The 21,222-nt window shown below is 39.7% G+C and overlaps 1 long non-coding RNA gene across 1 annotated transcript in view; it reads right to left on the reverse strand.

The window, feature by feature from the left end:
- Window positions 1-296: 296 nt before the first annotated feature.
- LOC129144804 (uncharacterized) overlaps window positions 297-21,222 on the reverse strand; it is a 161,045-nt gene continuing 140,119 nt past the window's right edge. Inside the window, exons 4-5 of the long non-coding RNA XR_008549443.1 lie at window positions 1,066-1,195; window positions 297-460 (exon numbers count right to left, since the gene is read on the reverse strand). This is a non-coding gene — a long non-coding RNA (uncharacterized LOC129144804). The remainder of the gene's footprint in view (window positions 461-1,065; window positions 1,196-21,222) is intronic.

Here is a 21,222-nt window from a genome sequence, read left to right on the forward strand (position 1 = left end):
TTGGGGTTAATCTTAGAAATCTATACTGTGACCTGTAACCCAAGAGGCATTTATAGAGGTGAAGATGGCTGTGCTAGACAGCCTCTCTAAAAAGGTGTCTGATAATCCCTGCTGAATTGTATCGCTATCCTCTCAAATCCTAGGGTAATCTCCTTTGCTAGAGTGGGGCCCTATTTATTGGCTTGCTCCTGATAAACAGAACATGGCAGAAGTGCTAGATTGTTGATTCCGATATTAGGTTATAAAATTCCATCTTGGGTTCCCCTTTTGCTTACCCTTGGTTTGCTCACCTGCAGGAATCATCTGCCATGTTGTAGGTAGACTGGTGAAGAAGAGGTATGAGTAAGCTTGGAAGCAGATCATCTGAGGCCTGTCAGTAACTATGCAAGGGAGTTTGGAAGCAGGTTCTTCAGTCAAGTCTTGAGATGCATACGGCCCCCGCTGATAGCTTGACTGCCACCTTATGAAAGAACCGTGGGTCAAAGAACATCTAAGTTGCCCCAAATTCCTGACCCACAGAAATTGCAAAATAATAAATGTTTTCAGTCTCAGTCTGCTAAATTTTGGAGTAACCTGTTACACAACAGTAAGTAAATAATACAAAATACAAAGAGAGTTGGGCTAGAACACTTCTGAACAGACCATTCTGGTGTAACCTCATCACAGACAGTCTAGAAAAACACCAATTCATTTCTTACGAGACTTCTCAAGGCTCTATGAAAATCAGACAATTACACTTGTGGATGATCTCAGTGTTACTACTGGGCTGTAAAATGTGGAGAGTTCAGTTTACCGCTACCCTCAGCTCCCGCCCCGTGATAGGCCCTCCCTTCCATTTCTCACCTTCACTTCTCACCTTCACTTCGTCTTTTCCAGGTAGCATAGTAAGGGCTGTGCAAAAGAAAAGCTCTAGAAATTTTGGGAGATGGAAAAAAAACAGAGGCACCTGTGTCCCAATCTCAATTTGGAATTTGGAAAGAGAGTGTCTCACACAGAACACCATTCCAACATGAGGTATGAGAATGGTGTAGACAAAGAAAAGACAAACAAAATAAAGAAGCTAACCTGTGGTAATGCTTAGTATTTATTTTGTTAAATTTTAACTCCAACTCCTATGTAGGTCTGTTTAGGTTTGACTGGTTTCAAGAGTTCTCCGGAGACCAGGTGTAGAGTCTTTCTGTAGCAGCAGGGCAGCCTGTGGGAAGAAAGATGGGAATTAAGAAAGATGGATGTGGCAGATTTTGAATGCCTTCTGGAGTCAGCTGACAAAATTCTGCTCACAAATGACTGTTTCACAACAGCATTTGGAGGCAAATTCTGTCTTTGCTACAGGTGCCCTCACAATAACCACAGTCACTTCTCTTTTGCAACATGTGGTATAATCACAGGCAGAAAGACTTGGGTGCTTACCTTTGCTCTGCCAGTTGTTAGCTGCCTGACCTTGGGCAACTTTCTCAGAGCCCCAGATTTTATTATTAATAACAACAATAATAAATATAATAACATTTCAAGACACCCTATGTGAAAAGCACTTTATGAAGCATACACTATGCATTATGTCATTTAATTCTCCCCTTCATTGTATGAGGAAGGTACTATCTTTACCCTCATTTTACCAGAGAAAATCCTGCCAAAACTTGCACAGGTAGGGACTGAATTTGGGTCTGGCTGACTGCAAAACCCACAGAACTTGACAGCTATTACAGGAGGCCCCATGATATGACAGAACACCTCAATGTGTAGGAACCCCAGATATGTAATTTCCTTGCTAGTCTGTGTCAATAAAGGCATTGGTCCCAGTTATAGCAACATCGATCCCTGCATCGTCTAGGGAACTCTTCCCTGTGTGTATAAATCTCACAACCAAGTCCCACAATTAGTCTGACAAAAACATTTAGACCTATAACTATGACTAATCACTTTCCATTAGGTTCCATTTGAGGGCTGGGGACTATGGTTCCCAGTACAAGCTCCCCCTAGATCCAGAGACAGATGTCTGTCAGTCATTGCCTACGGCAGAGTACCTTAAATCCAATGACAAATTGGGCAGTTTCCCAGCGGCTGAAATTAGCCTGCAGGATCCTTGCAGGCAAAGTTATATTTTAGGACAGCAGTACTCAACAGCATCTCAGAATGGGAAGCGATCAGAACACAGCCTTCCACATTTCCTTTAATGTCCAAACGGCTTGTGCTCATGTTTAATCCTACTTCACAGACTCGATTTATTTGTGATATCAACAAATATTCACCCACATACAACTCAGAAGCTGAATGATACTTCCTTTTAATTCTAATTATAAGAAATTCTTTTCTTCATAAGACTGTACCACATTTTAGTTAGCAAATTCATTTATTGTGAATGACTTCATTAGCTGCTAAATTCTTCCATGGGAATCACTTGGAGTTACTAGTAATTCTAATGACTGACAATAATGCTTCTTAGTGAATTACCATGAGTAAAAGTATGACTCAGTATCCCAATATGGAAAGAACGTCCTAATCTAGATGGTGGATATTCAGAAGAAAACTTAGAAAGTATTTATTCCACAACACCACCTGGTCTGTGGGTATAATTTGCACATCAGGAAGTAGGCTCTGAGTATTGAAGTCTTTTTTTTTTTTAAGATTTATTTATTTATACAAGCACCGCGGTACAGGCCAGAGGCACAGCAGGGTGAGAGGATTCACTAGAGACAGAGTGGGGAACAGAACAGGCAGATTGACCAAAGTACACTGCTGAGGGGAGCAGTGGTGAGTCAAGAGAGGTCTGCTGTGCTATGTGGGTAGCTGCCTGGCTGGATGGGAATCGAACTTGTGCTGCAGTGGCTGCAGATTGCTTCATAGCATCTCATCTCATCTGTGCAACAATCTATGAGGTTGACATAAGAGTTCCATTTCACAGGTGAGGAAATGTGGTGTTAGAGAGAGCCTGAATAACCCAGTTCACACAGAAAGTGACAGAACAGGATTTGATATTGGACTTTGTGACTAGTCCAGGCTCTTTCTACTTCCTCACAGTAATAGTTTATTAAAGTTTCCATAAGCATCCCAAGAACTGAGAATCTCCTTGGCTCTGCAAATGTCCAGATACCATATATCATGTGATATTTCCAGCACCCTTTAAGGTAAGGGAGCAATATTTGGCTCAGTTGGAGGGAAGCAGGACTCTTGGCCCTTACCCTTAAGAAATTATTCTTCTGACTGATGAACTGAAGTTATTCAGAAAGATCTTAGCTAAAGTGTAACTGCTGGCACAAAATACAATGGTAAGTGGAACAATAATAAATTATAAAGTCTAGCCTCTTCCCTACTGTTCCAGCTTGGAAAGCTTATTGCTACACAGATAAATCCTCTAACTAGCTCAGGAAAAATATAAACATCATCTTCTGCATTTTACCCATATTGATGGTCACATGCTAAATGAGTTTGCAATTTAATATGTGATATTAAAACCTCTAAATTCACCATCTTTGGCTTATCTTTGATTGGCTTAAATGTTCAAAGTTTCCACCACTCATTCCTACATGGTCTGGGAATTAGTAATTCTACTAATTTCCCTTGCCTCTTATAGATCAGCTTCCTTTTTTGCATTTATTGCATCAGCTTGCTATGTATGCTGGAAACCTTTAAATATTTAAAGTGGTGATTTAACAGACTACAGAGAAGCCAGAAATAGAAATTTGGATTTTTTAATTTTTTTTTCTTATAAGAAAGGGTTAGAAATGTACTAACCCAAGAAGGCAAAGACTGATTCTCCTGCATAGGTCTGGGGAGTCACTGGATATACCATCTCTGTAAGGCAGCACCCCCTCACCCATTGCACACAGAGGAAAACGGCATGTTGTAATTGCCTAATTGTCCCTCCTTCAAAGTTTCTCCTTCCAGAGACAATGCCCTTGCCTTCTGCTTTCTTTTCCTAACTTCCCAATCTGTCAGCACAGCTACAGTTTCACCATCATTCACTGGTACAGCTCTTAACCAGGATCACCAGTGACTTCTAGTTGCTAAATCTTTTGAATAGCTTTTGGTACTTTTCATACTTGGCCTCTCTGCTAACCCTAGCCCTCTCCTCTTCGAGTCAATAATAATAATTATTACTGTCATGGTTATGACAAGCTTGCATTTAATAGGATGCTTGCAATAATAAAGTGGTGCGTTAAGCACTTTACATGTTTTGTTTCATTGAATACTCATAACCCCATGGGGTAGTAATTATTATTCCTCTGTAATAGATGATGACACTGAATCACAAAAAATGAAAATATGTTAAATAAAATAAGCCAGGCACAAAATCCAACATATTGTATGAGTCCATTTATATGAAATGTTTAGAATGGGCAAATCCATAAAGACATAAACTACATTAGTAGTTGTCAAGGGGTGACAAGTGGTAGGAATTAGGAGAGAAAAGATTTATTTGCGGGGGGATGGAAGTTTTCTGAAAATGGGTAGTAGTGATGGTTGCCCAACAACATGAATATAGTAAAAACCACTGAATCGTACATTTTAAAATAGTGAAAATGGTAAATTGTGTGAAACACAAATTTTATCTCAAAAAATAAATTTAAATAAGAATAAATAAACATTTAATGTTTCTCACAGTTTCTGTGAGGGTTTGGGAGTGAATCAACTGGAAATTCTGAAGGCAGTTATATGTAGTTAGGTAGTTAGATGGGGGTACACGTACCTGGAGAAGCCTAAACCAAACTAGACTAGAGGAGGAAAATTTGCTTCAAAGGTGGTTCATTTACATGCCTGTCAAACTGGCACTGGCTGTTGTTGGGAAACCTCAGTTCCTCCAAACATGGGATTCTTCACAGAACGTACCTACAGCACAGAAGCTGACTTTCCCCAAAACAAATTTTATCAAAAAAGATTTTATCAAAATTTTATCAAAATTTTATCAAAAATTTATCAAAAAAATTTTATCAAAAAAGCAAAATAGAAGAAATCATGACTTTAATTTCATAGCCTCTGAACCTACATACTTTCCTTCCACATCCAGGACAACTCTAATTCTGTACGGGAGGAAATTATACAAGGCAAGACAGACCCAATATTGGGAGCCAGCTTGGAGGTTAGGGACCACTGAAAGTATGAGGTTTTATTTATTTCCTTGCCACTTTCATTTCCCTGGTAAGCAAGTGAAGATGCTTATCAACTAGAATATTGAGAACACATCCATTTATTTTAAGAATGCTATATTTGGGGGTTAGTAGAATTTATTCTCTATCTCCTATTTATTCTACTTTTGCCTACATTATCAGCAATTATAACTATCACATTACAAAAAATGTAAGCATAAAATGGGGGATAGAGGAGACTAAGTAGCAAACCAGGTAATGTTATCAGATAAAGTGCAGTAGGTAGAGCTGAAGAGAGATAAGCCCTGGTAGAAGGGATACATGAAATCACAGGTTTTCAGGATATCATCCATTAGGTGACCAGAGAATGTGGCCATTGGGGTTCTGCTCGGCACAACAATACTAAATGAGCGAGTGCTAGATTGTGACATCTGAAACTAGAATACAATCAGATTCAAAGGGCCAAATAATGAGATTAAAGGCATTTCATTTACCATATCTGTTGGTAATCACCTATAAAGAAATATTTCTTACTTGAGTTATCAGGGCAGAAACATAAAACCTATTTTAAAACACTGAGTGTAAGAATAAACCACTAAACATAATTAAGATCCAAAGAAAATTCTAGATTATTTTGGTATTTTTAGCAAAGTGTAAGAAAATAAGGCTCTGATCATTAAAAACATATGAGGAGAATAGGATAAGGTGGAAAATAACAGAATGCTATGAAAATGGAGAGGAGTAAGAAAAGAAATGATCCCCCAAAATATAATAATAAAATTCAAATCTACATCCAGAGATAAAATTTATACTATAAGAATGAAGGGAAAGCATGAAAAATTATTTTTTAAATGAAAGACATGAAAGACAAAAGGAGAGAGTTGAACACAAGAATTATTGAGGTTCCTTCTAAAGAAGTTAAAAATATTTGTGATAGAAACAGTAATTGAAGACTTATTTTAGGGACAAATTTCTGAGATGGAAAACATTGGAGTATGAAGGTTAAACGAAGGAACTGACTCCTCTACCCAGGGGAATAAATTAATTCAATCAGATCTCATTGTGAACATGGGGATGGCATTTTTTTCTGAGGAGACTCTATCAATAGAATGTTGTCATCAGGATGTACCTCATATGTCTAGATTGCTTATTATAAATAGACTTGGGATGTACAGATTTAAGGAACATTCCTCTCTATGTCAGTCACAGAGTGTAATAGCTAAAACCCAAAACACCTCCCTTTGTATATGAGATTTTTATGCACATTTTTCAAAATTCAGTCGTTCATCCAAAACCAAAACCCAATGTGTAAAATAAGGGATTTGATTTCTACACTTGCATCCTTAAGTATGATCCTTCCTGCCTCCCTTTGAATAAAAGATACACACACAGATATATTCTGAAAAAAAGTTTGGCATTATACGGGTTAAGAAAAAGCTTTACAGACATTTCATAAAACAAACATGATGTATATAAAGGCAGGAAAACCAGGCTGGTCCCAGGCTCCTTTTTGTAACATTAAGTGTCAGAACACAACAGAGTCCGCATAGTGTTTAGAAGATAAATGGTCCAACTCAGGTTTTTAAAATTCACTCAAATAGATCTGAAGGCAATCAAAAAAACTCAAATCTGTGAGGAACTGAAAGTTTTTAATCACCTGTCCTCTTAAAAAGCAAGCAAGAGAGTAAGCAAATAATGTCAGCAGCAATAAAAATTAAAGGAAAAACAGGAAGTTGAGAAAGAATTGCCAACAAGCACTGGAAACTTTTGAGATCAATCTAAAGAATCATAAATGTTTACAAAATAGAATACATCTGTCAACTGTAATCTTGGGGGGAAAAAAGGAATATAAGATATTAAAAAAAATTTAGTTCAAGTGAACTCCACATCACATTAACAAAGACTACACATGGAGATAATGAAGTGACAGCGAGCTGATTTCTCACACACATATAGGAGAGAATCCAAAGATACCATTTCATTCCTTATTTTGATAATCACAAAACATACATTAACAATATTTTTGAAAATAAAATCTTTAAAACATTATAAAGTAGGCGCCTCCCTGGTGGCGCAAGGGGTTAAGCACTGCACTATGAAGCAATCCGCAGCCTCTGCAGCAAGAGTTCGATCCCGGGTCAGCCAGGGAGCAGTGCACATGGTGCAGCAGACCTTTCCTGTCTCGCCCACTGCTCCCCTCAGCAGTGTATTTCAGTCATTCTGCCTGTTCTGTTACCCACTCTGTCTCTGGTGAATCCTGTCACCCTCCCGCGCCTCTGGCCTGTACCCCAGCTCTTGTATGCATAAATAAATAAATCTTCTTTAAAAAAAATTATAAAGCGAAGTACATGTATAGAAAATGTTATCAACTTGGACCAAAAAGTTGGCTCGGTAAACATCTGTATGAAGAATGAATGGATGATTTTAGAGATAAGAATCCTCTGAAGCCAGACTACCTAGATGAACCCTTGCTTTCTGCTGGTTATAGGACAAATTGTGCCTGTTAAGTAACTTCTTTGTGACTCAGTTTCTCCATCTATTAACAAGATTAATAATACCTACCTGAGAAGTTATCATGAAAACCAAAATAGTTAGCTTCCCCATCTATTAATAGGATTAATAATACCTACCTGAGAAGTTATCATGAAAACCAACACAGTTCATATATATCAACTGTTTAGAATGATGTCTAACACATCGTACTATAAAACAGTAGCTGTACTGTAGTATTCTACTGCACTTTAAAATTCCTATGGCAATACAGTGCTATAATTTTAAAAGTTCTCTACAAGTAGCAGATGTTACTTGTTAAGCTGAAAAGAAAAATAAGTATTACTTAAAAAAAATTAGACAACACAAAATTAGCAAGCTGACCATAGATCTGAGGCACACAGCAAGGGAGGGGGAGGAGTGGGTATCAAAACAGGGGCGGGAAGAGCACAGGGAATCTGCTGGTGTTTCAGGGGTGATACGGTGGTAGAGAACTATGGGGACTACAATGTTGTAAGAAAAAAATTTAATTAAATTTTAAAAATTAGGCAACAGTTTTAAGGCAAATTTTCCTTTCCTTCTCCCCTTTCAATATTTATTTATTTATTTATACAAGACTATACTGGGGTACAGTCAGAAGCACAGGAGGGTGAGAGAATTTACCAGAGCCAGAGCGGAGAACAGAACAGGCAGACTGACGAGGTACACTGTGAGGGTAGCAGAGGGGGGCAGGAGAGGTCTGCGAGCCATGTGGGACCCTCGCCTAGAGGCCGGGGATCGAACTGGCGCTGCAGAGGCTGCGGGCAGCTTCGCAACCCAGTGCTCAACCGCTGCACCACCGGGGAGGCCCATTCTCCCCTTTCAAAAATACAAAAATAATCAACTTTAAAACTTAGCATTCTGTGTATATATGCTAATACAGTGTCATAAAATTTGGGTTTGGATTTTCAGAGAATCCTTTCCCATTGTAATTGCAAACCATCCATTTACTTCTCCAAAATTCCTACATCGCCCTTGGTAAGATTCCATTTTTCTTCTTCAAATTGTACCCCAGGGATTATACACACCAAATGTGATCTCATAAACTCCTAGAATTTTAAAATATGCATTAACAATTTCAACACTTTGGCATTATGTTAGGCTTCCCCCTGTAGTAAAAATTTGCTGTCTTAACATCAAATCACCCCAAAGAGGATCCGAAGGGGTAGCCCAGAAACACACACTGTAGCCTGTGATTGTAGTGCTAGGATAATCCGGACAATAGCAAAGATCACAACAGCTGATGTTAGCGCATTTTCTACACCTTTCTCTTTCAGAAAGACAGTAAGGAGGCGGGTGTTGTTTGAACACTATAAATACAAATGTGTGCAGACCTATGTTCCACCTTTCTTAATGTAGGAGCCTTGGATTGACACACTGAATATCTTCTATGGAGGGAGAGACAGAATTCTCCAAATTCTCATGCAGTTGTTCTTTCTAACTTGCCTGCTAAAATGTCTGAGTCTGTTTACATCAGAACATGTCCATGTTCTGAAAACAAAACAAAACAAAACAAAACAAAACACAACTGTCTTGTAGTACAAGGGAAATATTAATTTCTGAATTTTAATAATATTTTAAATTTCAAAGTCTAAACTCACTATACTTTCACCAAAGTCTAAACTCACCTGGTCCCAAAGGACAGTATGTGAAATACCATTATTGGATCTGTGAACCACTGTATCAGAAGTAAGAGATATTCTCCTTGCTCTTTTATGTCTCTTAAAAGCATAGTATAGTTCTAGCCTCTATTAATTTATCCAAAGTCTCTTAGCATTTGATAATGTTGCTTTTTTTCTGGCACTATAAATAATACACACCACTGCAAAAAAAAACTTTTAAAATGCAGAAAGTGGGCCTCCCGGGTGGCACAGTGGGTTGAGCGCAGCGCTGTGAAACTGTCTGCAGCCTGGGTTCGATTCCTGGCCAACCAGGGAGATTCCCACATGGCATGGTAGACCACTCCTATCGCACCCACTGCTCCCCTCAGCAGTGTATTTCGGTCAGTCTGCCTGTTCTGTTCCCCACTTCTCTGGTGAATCCTCTCACCCTCCTGTGCCTCTGGCCTGTACCCCAGCTCTTGTATAAAAATAAATAAATCTTTAAAAAAAATGCAGAAAGAATAAAGAAGCAGAGAATAGCTTTAATTCTGCTACCCAGAGAGGACTAAATAAAGTACATTGGTTTTATTTCCTCCAGTCTTAATATTATAGATTTTATACAGTTGGAATCATACAAAGCAATGACAGCTATGTGCTCACTAAAGCCATTTCATTTTTCTCCTGGCACACAGTTGGAGTACATATCCCAGCATCCCTTGTAGTTAAGTGCGCCCATAAGACTGAGGTTTAGGGCCTCCCTGGTAGCACAAGGGGTTAAGATGCAACCTATGAAGCCATCTGCAGCCACTGCAGCACGAGTTCGATCCCTGGCCAGGGATCTACCCACATGGCGCAGCAGACCTCTCCTGACTCGCCCACTGCTCCCCTCAGCAGTGTATTTCAGTCAGTCTGCCTGTTTGGTTCCCCACTCTGTCTCTGGTGAGTCCTCTCACCCTCCACACCTCTGGCCTGTACCCCAGTTCTTGTATGCATAAATAAATAAATCTTAAAAAAAAAAAAAAAGACTGAGATTTAGCCAATATAAGTAGAGTGAGAAGTGCCACTTTACTGTCGAAGTAGCTAAGTAGGTATGCCTACCCCAAACTCTTTCCCCATCCAAGTCTGAATGGAAAGGGCTGAAAAGATAGCAGAGCAGCAAGATAGAAGGCGCCTTCCACCATGTGAAAGACCACCCACTGAGCACCCACACTGGATTATTTTGTTAATGAGAAATACATTTTTATCACGTTAAATCACTGAAATGTGATCCCTCACACTAAACAGGTGATTTGCATTCTGCTTTCCCCCACCCCGCCCCCGCATTCCTACATTTCATTGCCTACATTAAAACATTTCATAAATACTATTTTAAATGACTGAATAGTAGTACATCATGTAGATAAGATATAATCAGCTTAATTCCCCTGTAGTGACTTCCTTTGAATTGCAGATCTGATATTTTTTAGCTCAAGAAAAGTTACCACTAAAAAAAAAAAAAAAAAAAAAAAAGTTACCACTACATTTTTTATTTCTAACTTCATTTACATATGTTTATTTCTCATTTCTGATTTCAGTACATCGTATCTAGCCTATTCCCTCTTTTTCATTCTGTGCCCTTTTACATTCTACGATTGCCTAAGACAAATGTCTGCACATTATGGATCTAATTTTCTAAAATGTCAATTTTCCTTTTCACTGCAGATTTTAATTCTGCCTGTTGCAACCTATGTTTCCTAGTATTTGGTTATTTCGGTCATCAATTTTTGCTCTGCTTTATATCTCTCTGCTCTTTAATGAAGAGCTCTACATCTCTATGTTCTCCTCTAAGTGTTTGATGAACTCGGCTACCAGGGCCCATCAGCCCACCTATCCAAGGCCCTCAAAACGCCGACTCTTCTTAGATACTTTCAAATCATAGCCTATTAATTGGCCCCATCTCATTGCCTCTTATCAGTGAGCCAAGATATTTCTCAGGCCATACCTCATGCTGGAAACAATTTCACAAAGATTGTGATAAAGCTCCAAAATTATAACTTCCTAATACTTTTTTAGTGGGTTTCATTCTCCCTTTCAACCACTGACATGAAAAGGGGAAGAAGTAAGTGTGTAACATGATGTTTCAGTTAAGAATGCATTGAACTGTAAGAGAAACACCCATTTAGTCTGCCATCCAGACAGAAAGAGGGAAAATTACAAAAGGCAAGACAACAAAAGTCAAAGCACATGTCAGACATGTGAGTGTCCTTGAAAGACCTTTCCAGGATACTACCCCCCACCCTCTCCAGTGACTTCCGTTTAACTCTCATAGCCAGAGGTCACATTGCTACCCTTAGCCACAAGGGAGTTTGGGAAGGCTGTTTGTTGTTGTTAACTAGGCTCTTATACCCTGATGGGAAAATTGGAGTTTTGTTAGACATGAGAATGGCAGAATAGATATTAGGGAGCCAACAAAATGCCTGCCACAACCTATGTCTGTAGGCTGTAAGTTCTTAGTTGTATTCAGTTGCACTTTTTCTTGTGATACCTTGATAATTGAAAATCTTTAATATCTACCAATAAACACTGAAGAACCTGAGATTCAAATGACTTGTAAATGCCCCAGGCCAAAGCTCCAACATTTCTGAGAATTGCATACCAGGCTACAGGAAGCAGTAATTACTTACCTATTTATAAGGATGTTATAAGTAAGTTCAATAACTGGAGGCAACTTAGTTTAAGAGCGGTACGTATTCTCACTCAATCAGCCAGGAAGAAAAGGAACAGGGAAAGGTGTGTCTCTGTGCCTTTACCATTATCCTGTTTTAAGCATCAGAAACTGCTTGACTGCCATTCTCAGACTTCTTTATAATCATCACAGACCCTTTTATGATTATCAAAATAAAAATTCAACACTTAAGGATGCTAATATTGATATCTATCAGGCATTCAACTCTGCTGAAGCAGGGTGGGAACGCTGCTCTTGAGGGCCCTTTTCTCTGTCCCTCCCATTAGTATCTTTTCTGAGTTTAATATTCACCCCATGATGCAATGTGAATCCCAATCATGTCCTTTACTCCTGGCTGTGCTGCAGGCTTGGAGTTTTCATTTCCAATGGATGTAAAATAAGAAATGACGAGCCAGGTGTGGTACAAGGAACAATTCTGCCCATTATGGAAAATAACCCTCTTCCTGTGAGCAGCAACCACCTGTGTATCTAGTAAACATATCCCAGATTTAGGGGGGCAAAGAATAAGGGGTGATCAAAGTCTTTTCCTCACTCATTATGGAGTCAGAATATTGTTACTCAGTACATTCATCTGTATATTTCTTCATGGAAATTCCCACCAGACCACATCATATGGTTTTCTGTTTATTTTCTGTATCTTTTTTGTACCTTTATATAGACATTTTATTGGGAAACTATGGGATGGCATATCAAGCACTACTAACGTGGGAAAATGGGAACTCTGAACTTGATGTCAAACCCTTTTCCATCAGTCTAAAACTTTACACAAATTGAACCTTAAGATTGCTATTTGGGGGGCTTCTCTGGTGGTGGAAGGGGTTAAGTCTCAGCACTATGAAGCAATCTGCAGCCTCTGAGCACAAGTTCAATCCCTGGCCAGGAAGTTGACCCAACAGCACCGCAGACCTCTCCTGACTCCCCCGCTGTCTCCCCAGCAGTGTATTTCAGTCAGTCTGACTGTTCTGTTCCCCACTCTGTCTCGGGTGAATCCTCTCACCCCCACATGTCTGGTCTGTACCCCAGTTCTTGTATGCATAAATAAATAAGTAGATCTTTAAAAAAAAAGATTGCTATTTGGAATTACACCTCTCTTTTGGTTCTAAACACACCTCTTCAGCTTCATTCTAGTATCCTGGAATAAAAGGGCTGTACTGACACCCATTCTCTCTCCATGCCTTTCATCATCTTGTTGCTGTTTTAACTTCTCTCAGTCATCATCTTTTCACACTGGATTCCAAGCTGTTCAGCCTTGTTTTCTCTTATCAACAACCCATTGTCTTTATTCACAAGAATATTTCTTCTCAAGACCTTCATGTGTGAGTACACTCAGGGGGCTAATTATTGATGCTCAAAGGAATATTCTAAAACATTGGTTTAATGTTTATTTAATAGCTGTGGGAAGAAATCACAGACTGGTTATTTCTCCTAACAAAGGGCTCAGGTAGACAGGGAAGGAGAGAAGGAAAACCAATCACATTAACTGGGTATTTTGAAAGTTTGGGGAAAGAAATTAAAAAAACACAAATTTCAAAGATATCTGTACCCACAATAACCAACAATCTTTTTTTTACAATAACCAACACACGGAAATAGCCTAAGTGCCCATCAATGAGTGAGTGGATAAAGAAGTTATGGTGTACATATACATATTGGGATATTACTGAGTCACTGAAAAAAAGGAAATCTTATCATTTTTGACAACAAGGATGGATTTTAAAGGCATTATGCTAAGTGAAACAAGTCAGGCAGAGAAAGACATATACCATCTGACCTCACTTATATGTGAAATCTAATGAAAGGAGAGGATCAGACATGTGGTTACCAGAGCAGAGGGTGAAGGGAGGGGTGTCGGAGAAAGGTAGTCAAAGGTACCACCTTCAAGTTATAAACAAGCATTAGGGATGTAATGTACAACATGATGATTATAGGTAACAGTGCTGTATGATATACAGTAAAGTTGTTATGAGAGAAAAATCTTAACAGTTATGATCACAAGGACACATTTTTTTCTTATCCCCTCTCTTTTCATTGCAACATATGAGATGAGGGAGATTGACTAGTCTGTTTTGGTAATCATGTCACAATATATGTAAATCAAACCACCAAGTCTTAAACTTATACAGTCATGTATGTCAATCATTTCTCAATACAAGCAGAAAAAAAAGTTTGGGGAAACATAGAGAGGAGTCATTCACTTTAGAAACTACTCCCTGATGTGTGTATGAGTGTTGTGTGTGAGTGCCTGTGTCTATGTGTGATGCATATTCTCTCTTAAACTATTACTATTTATTAAGGACAGTCTCCCATCTGGTATTTTATAAAAAGATAGTGAAAATATATGAAGTGCCCCCAATTATATTTTTCATTCACACTCCGGGATAGGTCCCAGAGGAGGTCCGGTATATGTGGGTTACAAAGATAAAGCATGTGTGATACATACTATACTGATGATAAAAAAAAGTTTAATGTCTTTGAAATTGCACCCATTTCACTGCTTTTCCATCTCTCACGATTAGAAAGTCATTGCCACTTAATATTCACTAATAATAATAACTAGTAAGTGATAATTTATGTAAATATACATAACTTTGTTCAAAATACATTTAAAAACTTGTTTTTCCAGGTTTTCCAATGGTAAAATACTTCCTAATTTTTGGTAAATCTTGTTTTCTTGGTTTATTTCCTTTGTGCTATTTTTGGGAACCAGACAGCTTCTTGGGTGATCTACTTAAAGTTTACATATTTACAAGGCAATTTTACAATTTAGATAATGAAATAAATCACCCATTGTAGATAAATAGCAACCCTATCTGTGTTATAGTTTAAATTGTGTCCTCCTAAAAGGATATGTTGAAGCCTTAAAATCCAGTGTCTTGGAATGTGACCTTATTTGAAAAAAAGGTCTTTTCAGAGTTAATCAAGTTAAAATCAGTCAACGGCATGGATTCTATGACTGGAGTCCTTATAAAAAGAGGAAATTTGGGCACAAAGATAGACATGTGCCGAGGGAAATGATTAAAGAGAAGTGCAGAAGGAGGACAGGAGTTCTGGAGCCACAAGCCAAGGAACATCTGGGGCTACCAGAAATGAGAAGAGAAAAAGGAACATTCTTACCCTACGGCGTTTAGAGGAAGTATGGTCATATGGACACCTGAATTTCAGATATGTAGCTTCCAGAACTGTGAGAGTATGCACTTCTGTTGTTCTGAACCACTCAGCTTGTGGTTCTTTCTTACAGTAGCCCGAGGATACAAAAATATCACATATTCAATGACCTCGGTATTTGGGCTGACTATAATGATTGGCATGAGAGACCATGAACTCAATGTTGTCAGGACTGTTGTGCTCTGACATTGCACTAGGTAATTTGCTGTCACACTCTGTGAAAGGACTTGACAGGTCAGTGTCTTCCCTATCAGGAGCTTTTCTCTTTTTGTTTTCTTTTTATTTTCTTTATTTTCTTCCTTTCTTCCTTCCCTTTTTCCTTCTTTTTTCTTTCTTTTGTAAACTCAGCTTGATTCTGCTGTCTCCCTCAGCAAGCGTGCATCAATTTGCATTTTTTTAGTTATGTAAGAATTGCTTATGGAAATCGGTGTTAATAGCAACCATATTTCCAATGTATTCTAATTTAATTTTAGCATTTCAGCCTGAAGCCCAGGTTAGCCTCCTGGCTCATTGTCAACCACTAATAGGACGTGGTTCACCTCACTGCTTGTCTCAACTCTAGGGCAGGGCTCAAGAGTAGGGGGAAGATGCCCATTCTTGCATTACTAATTTTTTCTAAAACTAAATATTCATTGTTGTAGTCGATGCTAGCAACATTTTGCTGGCTTCAAAGTGGCTGTATCCCAAAGACTAAATCAGAATAGCTGGATCAAAATGTTGAAGACCTCCCCAAACTAGCAGCACAACAGAAGGAAAGAAATGCAGCTGCCCAGGGCCTCCCCTGGTGGCACAGTGGTTGAGCGCTGGGCTTCGAAGCTGCCCGCAGCCTCTGCAGCACCGGTTTGATCCCTGGCCACTGGCGAGGGTCCCACATGGCGCGCAGACCTCTTCTGCCACCTGCTGCTCCCCTCAGCAGTGTACTTCATCAGTCTGCTTGTTCTGCTCCCCACTCTGGCTCTGGTGAATTCTCTCACCTTCCCATGCTTCTGACTGTACCCAGTGCTTGTATAAATAAATAAAAAAAATTTAAAAAAGAGAAATGCAGCTGTCCAGATACTTTTGGAGTGACCCAGCTTCCACTAAAACAACCTCACTGCCTGAGGGTCACAATGGGAGACAACGTTTTGTGAGAAGACCCCCGGATATTCCTTTACCCCAACATATTCCTTCCCTCATACCCACACACATACTCTCATCCTGAGATCCAAAGGCGGTTTAGAGAGAGCTGGAATTTTAGAACTTCAATTAGTAAATATCAAGATGTATAGAACGCATTACTCAAACTGGTCTCCAAACTGGTGCCACTGGGTGATAATACCACAATCATGACAAGGTAGTAAATGATTGTCAGGAGGATTGTATGGATCTGTAGTCAGTCATTTGGTTAACAGCTTCACTATCTACCATGGTCTCCTACCACCTGCATTTTTCTTTAAGTTAACTTTGTAGAAGATCAGTTACAACCTATCCCTGCTCCCTTCTCTATATCCATGCCCCCTGCAATGTGACTTTGTAGCTCCTCCCACTTAGAAGCAGGAACCAAAGGCGTGCACCAGAAATCATGGTGGGCCAGTTCCAAGTGACTTCAAGAGGCCTTGCATGCTTCTGCCATATCTCTTGGACCCTTGGCTCTGTCATAGGAAAAGCCCGGTAAGCCTCCTGGGGGAAGAAGGGTCATTGGGGGAGAAAAGTGGGGGTCCAGCTGACAGCCAGCCAACTCCAGAGGCCTAACCACTTACAGAGCTGCGGTTGACCACAGCCAAATGGAGTCCAGCTGAAAGCAAAAGACCCACCAAAGCCTGACCAAAGCCCAAACTACCCACCCATAGAATCATAAACTCAAGTGTTCCTGTTCTAAGTGACTGTTCTAAGTGACTATTCCTGATCTAAGTACTCATAATTTCAGTTTATATTAATTTCAGTAGTATATTTTCCTAACACACAATAAAATTACTCTATAACTATTAAATGTTACCTACTAATGATACAGTTAACAAGTTTGTCTTTCCCCCATTTTTTTGCAATTCCCCTTATCTAGCATTAACAGGATTGATGACTTGTCTTTCCCATTTGTTGCAGCTTCCCCTCCCCTTGGGAAGAAAAAAAAGCTGGCGCCCACCGGTTTCCCTGTAGACCCTTCCCCCTCGCCCTAAGGAAAACAAGTTGGCGATCACCCGGTCTCTGTGCCTTGACACCTTCCCCTTCCCTTAAGATGAATGAGCTGACACCCATCCATCTCCCTGTTGAGCTGGCGCCCACTTGTCTCTGTGCGGACCCCTTCCCCCTCCCCTTCGCGGATGCCTACCCATCTCCCCCTGTATAAATACCCCTGCCCACTGCCAAAGAGCAGGACGGTGGTTTTTCGGACATGAGTCTGCCTCCCTCCTCATTTGTCGACAAATAAAACCGCTTTCCTTTTCCTCAAACTTAGTTTCCTTTTATTGGCTGAGGGAAACTGAGGCCGGCGTTCGGTAACAATTTTGGCGAGCCAGCCAGGAGGTGGATGCCACTTCGGCTCTCCCAACCCCAACTCTGACTTCCAACTGACGGAGCTGTTGCCTGCTGCTGCGCACCAGGGCTCACCTATCTATGCTGGTCTGTGCTGTCAGACAGGGGCCTGGGCATCCCGGGTGGCATCCTGACCCTCCTGCTGAGAGGGAGCGCCCTCTCTCCAGGAGGATGAGGGAGAGTCCCAGCAGCTGCTGGAGTTCTTTTTCCTCCGGGGAACTTCCCAAGTCCTCCTCGGGAGAGGCACAGCTCTTCTCTGCACCCTGGATTTACCTTTGAGGAGATGGAAACTGGATGGAAAACCGCGGTCCCCTGGCGTTTGGTGTAAGTTCCCCTGGCGTGCACGCCAAGACCTTGGCCTTCACACATTCGGGAGGAATCTGAGTCCCCTCGCGGAGGGGGAGTTCAGGTCTCCTCATTTGGGAGGGAGTCTATGAGTCTCCCTCAATTTGGAGCGCTCTTTGGTGTGTTAGGCCCGGTTGAGTGGGAATTGGGAAACATTTGGTGTTTTTGTCACTTGATATCTATTTGGTATTTGGTATTTGGAGTTTCCCGTTTGTTTTTGGAAGCCAGGGATTTAGTTAAACTTATGAGAGGTGCCATATTTGTTCCATCTAAAAGCCCCTTGGGGAAAATATTAACTAAGTGGTCGACCTGTAGCTACAAACCTATGTTTAAGAAGCAACCCCTATCACGGTTTCCCTGCAGGAGCCCAGGAAAAACTGATTGTGGGGAACAGACTGATTCTTTTTTAGCACAAGAGCCAGGCAATATACTCTCCTTTTCCACTTTGGCTGGCTCACCTGTGAGCTCCTTTTATCTATGCTCTGCTAAAATCTTACCCTGACATTCAGTGTCAGTCCAGATGCTTTGGCTTTAGGCAACCTAAGATTATTCTTACTCTTCTAGGACATTGGCAGATGGCTGGAAGGACTGTAATTGTTCCAGAGAGAAAACTGGGCTTGGACCAGGACTTCTACTTGATGTTGTTTTTGGAGTTAGTGGGTCTGGAGTGCGGGGTCTTTGGGTTCACTATGGGAAAGGTGTTGCCAGAGCTCCTGTTTCAGGGACCTGCAGCAAACTTCCCAGGCCAGTTTCTCCACGAGACAGAGACATTAGTTATATTGAAAGGGCAGGTTTATTAGGGAAAGGGGACAAGGAAAGTAAAGGAGACACAAGCGGGCAGGAACAGCTGCCCCAGGAGGGACAGGTTTGCTGAGAGAGGCCTGCGTGGTTGCAGGTGGGTGGCTTTGAGGAGAGTGACCTCCGCTGAGGGAGGTCAGTGAGGAGAGGCCCCAGAGAGACAGGTCATGGGCAGGCAGGGAGGCTGCTGCCCTGCAGAGGGAGAGGGTTGGTGAAAAGAGGAAGCTACTTAGGCACAGGTGGGCAGACAGAGTGCTCTCCAGAGCCTGTGCAGAGATTGAACGGATATGTCTATGTCTTCTGTTAGGGATTCGCCCCTTGTGAGCCTTCGAGTTAGTTGCTGATTCTGGATAATTATGTAGAATCTGAAAGTGACCAGAGATTCTACAATAGGCCCAATTCTACAATAGGCCCAATCTCCATATCTTTATACCTGCTTGGGTGTTATGCTTTGTAATCTAGGCATTGGAGACTGAGGATCTTGTTTCCATAGCTGTGTCAATGGCTATGCTAATCCCTTCTACCCAGGCCTCCAGCTCTTGGCATTTTGTGAGCCAGGTTTTTGGTCTTGTGGACACCTCTTTTTCAGTTTTTCTATTCTTGTCTTACCTTACCTTTTCCCCATTTTATGCAAATAGATTTGTGAATCTGATCTTTGTGCCTGTGTAAGGAATTCAAGCAAGTATCTGGAATCAGGTCTTGGATAATTTAAAAATTTGGTATTTTTCTGCTTTTTATGTTTTAGTCAGATACCTAACTCAGTATTTACCAGTCACTGTAATAATTGGATGTAAAGTAAGCTGAAGAGAGTGTTCTCCACTTTAAGGAGGTGTTTTCTTCCTCTAAATTTGCAGGCTTTTTCTGATCACGTGCTGAGACTTCTGGGATCAGGCTCAGATGGTTTTGTCAAGATTACTTTGGACTTTCTAGTTAGCTATAAAGGAAGCTTGCTAGTTGGTTGGAAAATTTCTAAACTTCTTATTGACCATAAAATTTTAGGTTTCCTTGAAAATCTAAGTCTCTTAAAGTAATCAATTTACTAATCAAACTACATAGTAGGTTTCTGTAAATAATATTCCTTATCAAATTTCTAGTAAGAATCTAAGAACAAATAAGCTGCCAAGTTAAGATCTTAATTTGCCTCTTCTGCTGTCCTTCTCGTGGCCCATGTATATCTCATGGCCCATGTTCTATCTTTCTTGGACCAGGCCTCATCCGTGAGGTCAAACAGAAACTAGGACTCTGTGAAGCAATTTGAGTTTTCTATGCTTGTCTTTAAAAATGGTTCCAATCTTGGGTTCTAGAGGTTTTAAAATGATTAAAATGGGATGCTTATTAGAACATGTAAGGACTTTAACTTCCATCTCTCTTATTGGAAACCTCCTTGATTAAAACAAAAACAAACAAAAAAAAAACCAACAGAACTTAGATGGCTATATCAACTTAACTTGAAAACTTAAGTTGTTTTAGGAATTAGTCTATCTTTGTATTGAAAGGGATATAGTTTTGGTGAAACTGTCTACCCATCCAATATCTCTTCTAGGAATTTAAAGGAATATGTGGCCTTAGAAAACTGATAGGGAATTTTATGCCCCACTTTCTTTAGAACCTAAGGGGCATTCTTACAAATATAACTTGAGAAATGTTTTCTTATCTGAAGGAGTTAGTTAGAAAAAATATTAAAAAGCAAATTAATGATTGTTGTCAGTGTTGTCAGAAATATTGGTAAAATAACTATCTCTAAAAATTAGTGCAAATGGCCAAAATTCTAAATGAAAGAGATCTCTGTGTCTATGTCTTTGCCTTTGTGTTTTTTTGTCTCTGGAGGGTTACTGTGTTAAAAATCATTTAAAATGGCGCCTATATAAATTCTAATAGAAAAGAACCCAAATTTTGAGATCGCGATCTAAAATTTTTGGTAAACAAAAACTAGTTCAAAATGTAATGGTTTAATTAAAGCACATATGTCTTAGATTTATAATGTTGGGAGTTAAAAGTTTTATTGTATGTTAAATGTGTTTTAAAAAATTTGGAGTGGTCAAAAAAAAAAAGAAAAAATATTGACCTGGTCTATGTTAACAGAGATAAGTGTGATTTTGTTTATAGCTGGACTTCTTTTTGATAAAATTCTCTTCTAAAAAGACTGGCCCACTATTTATTTACCTTGAAAGAAATACCTTTGTTCCCCAGGTAAGCAACTTAATTGATTTTTCCTTCCCTTGTCCTAGCCAAGGAAAAAAAAAAAAAAAAAAAGAAAAACCTCTGGTATATAAATTTGTTTCATTTATAACTCTGCAATTTGAACTTCGTATCCTAAGAAAAACTAGAGCTACACTTGGTATCTCTGTTCTTCTTATCATTATTTAAATGGTGGTATATTTTTCCTATAAAACTAAGGATTTACTAAGTTTAATAATGAAAGTTTGTTGACTGCTTGATGAGCTTTTGGTGTATTTTTGCTTCTTAT

This window comes from Talpa occidentalis, unplaced genomic scaffold, assembly GCF_014898055.3.
Source record: "Talpa occidentalis isolate TD23 unplaced genomic scaffold, MPIMG_talOcc4v2.1 talOcc4.7, whole genome shotgun sequence".
NCBI classification, from domain to species: domain Eukaryota; kingdom Metazoa; phylum Chordata; class Mammalia; order Eulipotyphla; family Talpidae; genus Talpa; species Talpa occidentalis.